This window comes from Staurois parvus, unplaced genomic scaffold (genome assembly GCF_062004578.1).
Source record: "Staurois parvus isolate SC_StPar_1 unplaced genomic scaffold, SC_StPar_1.0 ptg000171l, whole genome shotgun sequence".
NCBI classification, from domain to species: domain Eukaryota; kingdom Metazoa; phylum Chordata; class Amphibia; order Anura; family Ranidae; genus Staurois; species Staurois parvus.
In genome coordinates this window covers 2,057,277-2,070,401 of record NW_028317967.1, presented here as the reverse complement: position 1 = coordinate 2,070,401, position 13,125 = coordinate 2,057,277, and positions in this window count along the sequence as shown.

Sequence of the window (13,125 nt, the reverse complement as noted above, 5' to 3'; positions counted from 1 at the left end):
TTGTAAAAAATAAATGAGAAAATAAACAATGTTAATATTTTGTCTAAAAAACTTCCTATATGCTCTATAAATGTGTTCATTAATTGGTCTTTATTATCTATTGTCACCAAAATAGTCATGTGATTTGTGTTACTTTAAGATCCTTCTTTTTCTATGGTTACAGTTGTTACAACGCAATTGACCAACATGCTGCCATACAATTCCATAGCATGTTGATATAGAATCACCCTGCATGCAGTGTATTAACTAGCCAGGGATGTGATGGTATAAAATTTTATGTTTATGTAAAGCCCAAACAAATTTTTTTTTGGATAGATTGGGAAAGTGTCAGAACAGTAGGTGATGTGAAATCTTCAGATAGGGACATCTGTTCTGGTGACAACAGTTGATTTCCTTTTGCTCTGGAGAGATTTCTTCTCACTTCCTGGTTTGTCTCTGGGGCAGGATGTGAAGGAAAACCAATTCCATACTATATTCAAAAAAGTTTTGACTTGATATAAATGTTAAGGTCTGTGGTCCTGTCATAGGGGATACAAGAAGCTGCAATACATTCCTTTCAAAGCCATTTTTTTAATCTAATAGATGTGGCACACAAAGTAATAATATTGAGGAGTTTCTCCTTTCTGTATATTTTCTAACAGCCATCTGCTGGTGAAATATGATATAAAGGCATGACTATATCATACATATATTCTGGTGTTGGAACCACTGGATTTCACTGATCATACACTCTGGTAAGTAAAGTAAAATACAACGAGGTGGGTAACATGATAGGTCTTTACATCACTACATGGAAAACTCCTATTCAAATGAGGAATTCATCACATCTATACACAGGGTGGATGACAAATCGACTAGTTAATTTAATTAATTTAATTAATCTGGTTACTAAAAACATATTTGCAAATAGTTTATGTTCCATTGAAAGCCTTTACCTGCATGGATATTGGTTCAATTTATAAAATAGGTGACCACTAGCAAGAAGGGCAATTACATAATGAAATGTTGACACATTATATATGGAAAAGCAAGAGAATTGTGCCTCCCATAGTCCAAATTTTGGGAACATTTGAAAATTATACACTTAAAAGGAGCAAAGTTTATTAGTATGACATTTTAATGATGAAGTAGAAAATATTCTTTTCAACTGAAAAAAAAAGGCTGTTAAAATTAAGTGATTTATACTCTATTTCTGAAAACAAGGACTTAACTACGACAACTTCAATAAAGAAAAGGTGTAGGTGTTGCCACTGGCAATCAGTCAAATTCTTTCTTTTACCTCGAAAAAAATTCTTGATTGTGAAATATGACTATATTTATATGGGATACACATACATACTTTTTTTACCCGTTGTAAATATTCTGAAACATATAGCAACACATATTGCGGTTAAGTAAATATAAAAAAGCAACAAAATATCCAATCTAAATGCTGTGGTATTTACAATCTATAAGAAATATTTCTAAATGTTCGGAAATGTTCATTGAGAAACAAACTAGTTCTTTCTTCCACTTACCCTGGCAGTAAGTATTCTTTGATAGAAGGTTTCAGGTATGATACTGCGTGTGTCAAAATTTCTATGCAGGTTTTTTTATCCTAACTGGATACTTGTTCTAGCTTGGTGATTAACAAAGTGGTAAAGCAAGGATGGATCCAACAGCCCCAAAGCTTGTACTTTCAAAAACAAATCAGCTTTTTTATTGCTGACAAGTTCCCTTTAAATTTTATGTCTAGGCCAAAAACGTCTTCAGTACATCTCTGCAATGCATACATATTTAAAAGATTAACTCCTTTAACTGTTTTCCCACCGCCCTATAGCAGAAATACTGCTACAGGACAGCAGGGCTGCACAAAATAACACACACATATATATATATATATATATATGTGATTTTGCATTTCTGGGTAGGGGGCGCACCATTGGCGGCCTCAGCTGTCGATCACCGGGTCCTGGCCGGTGATTCCCTGCTGGCACCCGTTGATCACTGAGGAACAGTGAAAGGGGAGAGGTCTGTGTGTAAACAATACAGATCTCTCCCCTGTCAGCTTCTGTACATTGCTTTGTATTGCTCTGCATAGCAGTGAAAGAGACACACAGCACACAGTTAACCCTTTGATCACCCCAGATGTTAACCCCTTCCGGCTCGGTGTCATTAGTACAGTGTCAGTACTTTTTATGGGTGCAGTGTTGCATGACTGCGCAATTGTCAGTTAAAGTGGTTAGAAATGCTGCAAGTACAGAAAAATTGGTAGTGATCTGCCAGAAATCAATTAGGCTCCATGCTTTCTGAAGTGAGCTGCCTGAGTTTTCTTCTGTTGGACTACAGAACACCTCCCCCTTATGGGGATGATGAGAAGGGGTGTATTATGTAGTCCAGCATGGAAGAAGATTGCCCATACATACACTTAAGTAGAACTTTTTAGGATAATATTATTAAAGCTGTTACTACTGGCTAGGTTTTAAATGTGCAGGCTTCCAGCTTCCAACTTCATCCTTGTCTATTAACTTTGTTAGTCACTAAGCTAGAAGTATGCAGCCAGTAAAATAAAAAACCCTGCATATCCATTTCAACATGAAATTCCATATTGCAGGGGGGGTGTCACCATCCTGTTGACAAGGTCTCAGGAAATGCAGTGTATCCTAAATCTAATGAGAAGATGCTACAGGATAGGAATGTCTTCTCATTAAAATGTGGGCTACTCAGCATTTTGCAGTTTAATGCAGTGTCTTATTAAACCTCCTTGGCGGTATGATTCTCAATTTTTTGCACTGAAAGCGGTACCATTTTTTTTGCATGGAAATATGTAGTTTTTTATTGTAGGCTGTAATTTTTAGGAATAACTCACTGAAATCTGTACGAACAAGAGTCTAGTAAACATCCCGGATATGATAAAACTTGAAACACGAAATCATAAATTATAATTTAATAAATAATCATAAAAAATAATAAGAAATTTAATTCAATAATATAATCAAACCAAAAACACTGAAATTTGAAATACAGAGGCAAATTCGCACATCGCTGAGCAAAGTCGCAAAATCGTTTTCAGTGTCTGATGACGAATTTCTCCACAAATCATTATCACTCAATTCTGCAAGTGGTGCTGATTTACTATCGCTGTTCTAAAACCACTTTTGGACGCCATGGACTTTTCTAGGTTTCCAGGCAGAAAGAACAGTAAAAATGCAGGCAGGGCACAGGACAAAGCAGTAGGGACAAAATGTATGTGAAATGCATTGAAACAGCAATGACAGCAAAAATGACATTTTTTAAAAATTTCAAATTTCCCACCCGTACGTCCCGATGTCACAGGGACTGGAACACAGAAGCCGGATGCCGGCATCGGCCGGAGGAGATGGCCGGGGACGCTGCAGGGGACACATCGCGGGAGCAAAGGACAAGGTAAGTGCTGCAGGGACCCCCTGAGCAACGCCGCATGGTAAGCCCGAGTGTAGCTCGGGGTTACCGCTCTTGGTATTGAAATTTTACCCCGAGCTACACTCGGGAATACCGCTAAGGATATTAAGTGGAAGGAGACCCAAAATAAACTAGAGGACCTTGCTATTTTAGTGCAAGGTTCACTTTAAGTTCTGTAAATGACAGGCTTTACATCAGTGCTCTACTTGCTGGCTTCAAAGGAGAATGCAAAATACGAATATGCAATATTTCAAAAGTTCATGACTATACAAAAAAACATGATTTTAAATTTCTATTTATTAGTCCTGATTGTAATAAAGAAAAAAATGTTCAACATTTCAGCACACTCACTTTAATATATTATAGATTTTCCTGTCTAGAGACTCTGTATGTAATCTTTACTATTACTTTAACATAAAGAAATATTCATCAATTGTTAATGGTGAAGAATCTTCACCTTCTTAGCCATTGTTCAAGTACTGTGAATAAAGTAGGATGTGTGCTTTTATTGAAACAGATATTTCAATGTCAAGGATTCAAGACCATCAGCATGCCTGTGACTGACCCAAAAGAATTCAGTCAGATAATTATGAGAGTGTTGGAAAGCCCAGGAAGCAGATGACAATGATGCTGTTTGCTTGTGTGAATGCTCATCTGATGACTGCATTGGAATGAACTCAGCGTGCTGTGTTTAAGCCCATAACAGCAATAAATAGCCAGTAAGTACAGAATTGCAAAGCACAAAAAGTGATTTTTTTTCAGCATACCATATTTCCATACCAAAGGCCCAGATCAAGTTTTCCAGGCCAACACAAAGGCAGATTATGGAGCTTTTGGATAAAAGTTGATTGTTGTAACAAGATACTCTACTGGTTCAACTGCCATTACTGGTAAAATTCTCTAAAGCCTTTCCATAGGTACAAAATTACAATCAATGGAGCCAATTCAAAGTGCATCAAAATCCATAAGATAGCTGACTTTTGGTAAAAAGCTTAAAGTATATCTAAGCCTAAAATGTTTCTTTTATATTATAAGGTATGGTTAACACCAATCACCCCACCACACCCACCACCACCACTAGATTTTACATCTATGTCCCACTTGAGAATTACCCTTCACCTCTTGTCCTATGTATTAAAATCCGTAAGATAGTTAGCTGATTTTTGGTAAAAAGCTTCAAGTATATCTAAACCTAAAAAGAAGAATGTAGCAACTGAATGCATGTGCTCCTGTGCTGAACTGTGGACTCCACAATATTAATATCCCCACGAGTTAGAGAAATGCAGGCCTTGCTGCCCTCAGCGGACCAGGGAAATCCAAAGAGATTTTACATTTCTTTGTGAGTATTTTACTATTTATTAATAAATCCCATTTTTTAAGGAAATGCACTAGGCCTGTGCGCCCTCTCTTTGTTTTCTATATACATATCTAAACCTAAAGCTGTTTTTTTATTTCATTTTCGTATAGAGTGGGGTATGGTTAACACCCCTCCCCCCAGCACACTCACTCCGCCTTCAGCTTCCTGTTGCATCTTTGAAACAGGAAGTGAAGGGAAATTTCTTTAATGGTACACAGATTTTATAAACTAAATTTGCAGGAGTTTTGACACATCCCTATTCTATCCAAAGAAATAATAATAATAAAAGATTCAGTAAATAAAATATAACTACTGTATATGATGATTGTGTTAAGTATCAGACGATTTACCATTTGTTTTCAAAGAGGTCTTCATCTGAATTATACACCTCATGGCTGGAATAAAATCTAATTACATAGATCTGGGACTACACTGGCAGATTTCAGCAATAGACTTAAGCAACATTATATGGGGTGATTAAGACAGTCAGTTTTTTTTATTTAAATGAACTGAATATTATTTAAAAAAAAAAATAAAAAGTCTGTTGCTTTAATTGCTTAAAACATGTTAGAGAGAATTAGGCTTTAATTCATTTGTTGCTTTCTTAAAGTTCAACTAACACTACATGTTAGTCTAAGCCAGGACATAGATAATGCGATTTTCTTTCCTGCAACTAAGGGTGCACTCTGTGTTGATGGGGGAATCCCTTCCATGGAACTATTGTGCTCTCCTGGCAGGGATGGCACTTGCAATAATTGCATGCTAAAAATCCAACATGCTGTTTGTACCCAAGTCAATAGATCGATCGACTTTGGTACAATCAGCCTACCCATAGATGGATTAAATCATGGGCGGTATCTGCTGAACTGGCCGAGATTTGAACCATCTATGGCCAGCTTAAGACTACCCTGTCCACAGGGTGTTACAGCTGCTGCGCAATTTTACTGCAAAATAAACAGCTTTGTCATCCTATTGGAGGAAGTGGAAAAATCTACTGGAAGATCATCAAATAATAAAACATGTTACAGGAGGGACTGCTGCAAACATGCCAGAAACATACTCCACTAGATATGTCATTTCTTTAGATTTTTTTTCCATAGTTCCACGTTAAACAAAATCTACACTGGAATTATTTTTATCCCCTCTCCTTGCTATATTTGAAGACATTAATACAATACAAATTGTAAGGGTTGATTCACTAAAACTGCATAGAAACCAATCAGCTTCCAGCTTTTTATTTTTACTTGTAGATCTGAAGCAAAAGTGTATTTAAAGATCCACAATATCAAAAATAGTGAGTAAAGAAATAAATAGCATGGGAGATATGTGTAGGTGTGTGTGAGTTATTATATAAAATATTATTTTTACTTAATATAATACACATTTTTATGTTATAATTGGAGGAATTGTCGCTGAAACAACAAGTAATTAAATGCAACTAAAACCCTGCCTGGTGCATCAAGTTCACAGTGAATAATAACGTTAAAGTTGTTCTGTAATCATTTTAATTCATCCTCATTTTCAGAGACTGACTTGTTTACGTATCACTCACAAGTATGTAAAATGAATCTCTCTTTATACATGACTATATTTCTTTTGCCTTCTATACATGTACATATATGTCAATGAGACTCCAACTAAACTGTGGTTCAGCCATATAGTTATCTACCTTACATATGTTTTTTTCCTTCTTGTATCAAATAAAAGATTGCATTAGTGATCAAGGACGTAACTAGATTTGCCATTATCAGAGCCCATAAAAGATGAAATATGAATATCATGACGGGGGATTATAAATGTGATTACACAGAGCGGAAAATATTTTCTTGCAGCGGGGAGGCTCATTGGAACCCACAGAGCATCAAGTTGGCAAAGCAACAATATTCACCCTGGTAAAGTGGTCTTTCTGTGAGGCCAGGTGCATTAATTGAAATGGCCAACACAGCTTGATGGTACATTTATCTGAAGAAGAAAAATAATTTTCCCTATAGATAAAATAAATACAAAGGGAAATGCCTGTGCCTGAAAAATGTCACAATAGGAGGAAAAATTGTGTGAATTACAACTGAAAAATCACCATCAATAATGTTTCACCGATATTTTGAATAAAGAAAAGATTTGAACAATTGCATCCATTTATATATTAGATGATATTTCTCATGAGTCAAATGTGAAACACTTTGCTGTTGATTTATTAAAGGCAAATAGACCATGAACTTTGCAAGTGCAGATGTACTCTGTAAGGGCATTTGCTCCAGAGCTTAAAGGATAAGTTCACCTTTGGAACATGTTATATGTTGCATCCGTTTTTAGGGTAGAACATGGAACATGTTCCCATAGCTGCAGCTGCGCCCACCGCCCCCCCCCCCCTCCCTCTGACAGATAGAATGGGGAGAAGTTTCCCCATACTACCCGTCACATTTGAAAACAGCGTGGCCATACGGGGGTCCGCCCTCACGACCACATCATTCATTCATGGACTTCCATGAATGAATGAACTACAAGTCCCGGCAGCCTTAGCAGATGTGGGCTAGTAATTTTCAATGAACTACCATGGTGCTGTGGAGCGCTGTGGTAGTTCATTGAAGCTTCCTGTCAGAATATCTGTTTGCTCATAAATTCTGTATGGCGAGAAGATATTCTTACAGGTCTGCAGGAGACCTGTGTGGCATCAGCAATCTACTGATCGCTGGTGCAATTTTTTCCAGGTTCCTTTGGACAAAAATAATAAATTCACATTTTTTGATCTGCAAAAAAATGTGCATTTATTAATTTTGTCTAAAAGGTGAACTTATCCTTTAATAGATGATGGAAAGCTCTGCTGACATTCCATCCAATCCAACCCTAGCTAAAATGCTGTTTTTTTTATTTTCCGTGCATGTGATTGGATATTCTTTGCAAAGTGAAGCTTCCCCTCTTTTATTAAGCTCTGGAGCAAATGCCCTTGCAGAATGTAACTGCACTTGCAAAGTGCACAGCGTATTTGCCTTTAGTAAATCAAGCTTTTTATGTCACATTAGCTTGAATTTACAAAGCTAGCTAAAAACTATATTATTTATTACAGGGGTGTCCAACCTTTTGGCTTTCCTGTGCCACATTGGAAGAGGAGGAATTGTCTTGGGCCAAACATAAAATACACTAACAATAAAGATAAATGATGAGCAGAAAAAGTTGGGCAATCATACGATAACAATCACTATATAGATAGTGTACTTATCTTAGTACAAAAACTTCATGTTTTTTGTAATATTTTTTATCATAAAAGTAAAAGAGGGCAACATAAAACTTATGTGATGTTTACTTTTAATAAACTAACACATCAATATCTGTTTAGATGGATATAGTAGCAATTCTCAATGAAATCTCAAGGTGCTCATCAGATATTTTGGTTCTAATTTTGCCCTTCGTGTGCTTCATCCTTTAAAATAGTTGCTCACAAATATAGGAGCTGCTGAAAACTGATGACATGAATAAGGCATGATTGTGATTAGTGGGATATTTTTCTTTGAGAAGACACAATTTTTAAAAGATCTTTAAGGAGATACTGTAACAATTTTCTTCAGCTGCATGTGTTTGTAAGTGTTAACGCATTTTTAAGTAAGTTTACGATTTTGTGTTGGGCTGCATTTATAGTTGTCTTTGGCCGCATGTGGCCCATGGGTCACAGGTTGGAGACCCCTGATTTAGAGCAAACAAAATATTGGAGCCAATGTGAAAAACCTATTTTATCACTTTTACCAGTATCAGGCTGCTAGGTGATCTTGTAGCCACTACCCTAAAGAATACTGTATTGAAGCCCAACCAGTAAAAATCTAATATTGGTTTTAACATGTTACTGAAAGTAATATTACATTTTTTTTAAATCTGCAACTTTTATTAAAGTAATACCTGATGATCCTGCCATGCAGGCCCTTGTTCAGGCACTGCTCCATCCCTATCTCACCAATTTGCCCCTGCGTTGCGACCCTCTCACATGATTGTTTCAGTGCACAGTATGTAGGCATGGTCCACCTTAAGGAATGCCTTGCAGCCATTGCTGCTGTGCATGTAGACAGAAAGAGGCTGTAAAGAGGCTGCAGGAGATCTGCAGCACTGAAAGGATGAAAAAAAGGTGAAAACAATATTTAAAAAAAATAGGATATGGTATATGATGCACAGTGCTTTAGCAAAATAAATGCCATGAAATTAGGGGTTACAAGTCTTTTAGGAAATTGTGGAGCTCCTCTATGCAGCATTTTATAGGTTAAAAGACCCACCCTTTAAAAGAAAAACATGACAGAGTTGAACGGTTTCTAGACACTAAGTAGACATCTTCATCGTGCTCCACTTGGCAATAACAACTGATCCTCTGTCATTTTAAATGTATGGTCAGAGCTAGCAGTTCCACTAGCGGGGATTATCTGTGTCTGACCTATCTGAGTTTTACTTAAAAGGTTAACAGTTCATGACTTACTGCTAGGAGAAAACAATTAATAATTCCTTGTGTCCATGGCTGAGATGCAGGAGGCTTTGTCTTCCTAAGGCAATGAGTTGTAATGAGCCTGTAGCACATTGTTAAGACCTGTTTCATTTGTTCAGTGAATGGGGCCAGCAAAAATTATAGTCTGAAGGTGTTTTCCAGGATTCTATTATAAAGGGACCTCCTGACACCAATTAAAGAGATTATGTCATCTGCTGAAGAAAGAGTCATTGCCTTATTTGCTAATGCTGCGATTAGTTGTGGCAAGATCATTGGACTCTGTAGGACACTAGGCGATCCCAGTGTAACCACCTTCCCAGCTCAATTCCTAATTAACTGTTTTCACTTAACCTTTTGAGTGGTTTCCAATGTGGTTATTTGTTACATGCAGTCCTAGAAACAACTTACTGATATAAGGTTCAAGATAAAATAATTTTATATAATAACAACTAAACAATATTAGATAATAATGACTAATTAACACAGTGTCTTATTTATATGAGTATGCCCTGTTGTGGGTAAAACTTTTTTATTAACATTTAAAAAAGCATTTCTTGTTCGAGCTGGATGCTTTGCCCTACTGTAGCTGGCTTTCTTAAGGTTGAGTATATATTAGTAGTATCTCTTGGACCTTCTGACACATATCAGATATAAACCTGGCTCTGTCTTTACAATTTTTTTATTTTCTCCTATTTTTGGTTGAACCCAGTGTATTTACTGTAGTGTGTGTGACAATGCTCTTTGTAAGTGTAGCGGGGCCATTGCTGTTTCCCTTTTAAAGAACTGTTTCCCTTTTAAGACTGCAAGTTGTCAGAAAGGGTTTGATTGGCTCAGCTCTCAACAGTACTGGTGTGCTTGTGGGAGTTGCAGTTTCATCACAGAGGCAGACAATGTAACTTTATACTGCACAGGACCAGGATGCTTTGCAAGGAGGGGGGGAAGGAGAGCCATGTGTGCCTTTGCAGAGGACATGTGGGAGCTAGTCTGCAGCCCCTACTGTTGAAGTACACTGACACTGTTTCCAGAACAGCAGAGGTTGCTAAGGACAATGGCTATCTACAGCAGCTGAAGTCAGCAGCAACTGTGATCATTGGTACCAGTCACCCGCGACGGAAGTTACCGACAGCAACGACATCTCCCACCGCTAAGAGAGAGGTCAGAGTGTTGGAAATCGCAGAGGAGGCGTGTGACCATCCCAGGTGAGGTACCTCAGAGATTGACAACAGAAAACAATAGAGCCCTATTCATCATCCCTTCAAGGAGTTAACCCCTGGAGACTGTTCTTCTTGGATGTGGTGAGCAACTGCTAACCAGTGACATGTCAGTCCTTAAGAGAACTCCACCAATTCACTAACACAGGCCTGTGCAACACAGACTCACACAGTGTTACAATCCCACAGTATACAAGTGAATTTGGGACTGAGCCTAAAGAGACGTCAGTTTAGCTGAGGACACTTTACTATTAAAGTTGCAGGGGGTTAATTCTGATCTATAGTTATGTCGGTATATCCGTATATACATGAATGTTGTGTTTATTGATGTTATTGTGCCAAATCTAGTTTTGTATATTCAGTGCATTTAACTGCTATTTCCAAGTTAATTTGCAGTCTATTTGCAGAGTTTTACCTGTCTTATTAAACCTGTTATAAAACTTCCCACAAGGTGTACTGGTGTGCTGTCGATCCAAAATACATGTGGTTCATCACTGAAGTAAGGACAGAAGTGCCCGCTAATTCCAGCGGCTCCTTCAGGGTTGAGCGCTACATAAGGATTTTACATTTACCTTTGTACAATGTGGCTATTTGAGCCAGGGTAAGCCCAATTGGCTCTGGTTTGTATTTATACACCACTGGAACTCCAATAAACAGAATGTATAAAAAAAATAGAAAAGCAATTCTAGAAAATTAATGAAACCAGTAAATTAACTGATTAACTGGGGCGTGGCTAAGCCATGGCAGAGGAAGGCTCCAGCTGTCCGCTGCTGTCCTCCAGCCAACGAACAACCCGGATCTTGCTGAGGTGATGCCGCAGAAGAAGGGGGAAGCGGAATCACCCACCGATCTTAACAAGAGACTGCAGGGCAGCAATTTGCCATTCCTCTCTGGGTCGCTTTTTGTAGAGCCAGCCGGCACCATTATGGCGGACCACCTCTCCTCCTCACTCTCTAGGGAAGTTCCCGTGCTGCTCTGGGAAGACACACTGATAGATGCCACTCAGCAGGGTGAGTCATAGCCTTCTCCCCCAGCCCCTATCATGCCGCAGGGAGGCTCAGAATTGCTCTCACCTCTCCCCACACATGGCCAGGATCCTTGTTGGGACATCAAACAATATCTGAGTGACCTCCCAACCAAAGCAGACTTAGCTGCTTTCCTCAGACAGGTAGAGGACACATACAAAGCAGGCTTTTAGGAGTTAAAATCTGACACTGTCCAGCTGGGCAGTGGGGTAGAATCTCTTGAAACTCAACAGCATGAGACCACAGTCCTACTCCAATCATTACATTCCAGATTGGAGCAACAAGATTGCAAAATTGAGGAACTTCTTTCCCAACCTGATGATTATGAGAATAGAAGCCGCAGTAAAAACTTTAGAATCTGCAGTTTACTAGAATCCTTTAAATCGGCACAATTGACAAATGACGCTCCTCACTATTTTTACAAAAATTGTGGGTAAATCATCACCGGACTCCACTGAGGTGGAACAAGGCCATAGAGCCTTGGGGCCAGCAAATTCTTATGCTGATAAGCCAAGTGACATAATCTGCAAATTGCTGTGTTTCCAGGATAAATAGGCTATCATGAGGGGGATGGACAGGAGGCCATATCTGGAGTTTAAGGGAGCTAAATTGTACTTCTTCTGATTAATCTTGGCGCACTCTGAAACTGCGGAAAATTCTCCGTCCTCAGCTGAATGCCCTGCGGAATGCAGGTGCTACATATTGCTGAGGCTTTCTACTAACGGCCACAAGGAAAGGGATTTCGGCCACCCTTTGAGACAAAGATGATCTTACACAGTTTCTACAAGCACTCAACTTATCGGAGGTGGACTTCCCAGGTTGGAGAGGCAGTGGGACCCGGCACCCACCAACCCTGCATAAGGACTGTCAGGAGCCACGCCAAAAAGAAGAGGATTCGCAATACCCTAGGATCACCCAAGACAAAAGGAAAGACTTGAGATGCCCTCTTATCACCCTCACCAGAAAATTTTACAGTGACTTGTTCCTGAGATGCCTCGTCTAAACCAGAGGTAATCTGTACTTTACCCCTATCAACAGGATTTAAACAGATGCGCCTCTTACTACTTTTACTGAACTTCAGTCCTGGTTTTCAAGACTGGCAGAACCACACATGTCATTTACCACTCCTTATACTGGCATGTCCCCAATTGGAGCCAGTTTACTACACGCACCATTCTACATTCACCAGCAGGTTTCGAGCTTTGTTTACCGCTTTTTATAGTATGACTTCTGTTCTTTATCTCATATACAGCTGGAGGTTTTTTCGATACTCTGTCATTACATGTGGTGGGTGGCTCTGAATGGAGTTGCCTGCTTGGGTATGGCTTACTTGCTTCCCCACCATAGGCCCACCCAATTCTGTTTGTATACAGGGAGCCTGCCCTACAAGGCTGTAAAGTCCTTGTTGTTGTTTCAAGGGGGTCAGTGCCAATCAACCTACGTTTAGAGTTTTGTGTATTGCAAGATATTAGATTTTTTGGCTTTTCTCCCTGGTCAATCAAATTTTTGCAAATTGTTGTATTATCTTGTTTTCTGCAATGTCTGATATCAAGGTGATATTCTACAATGTCAGATAACAGTGCTCTGCATAGGTATGATCTCCAGGAAAAAAGTATCTTGGGCATCCAGTGGAGGGGAGGGAGGCTAGGTGAC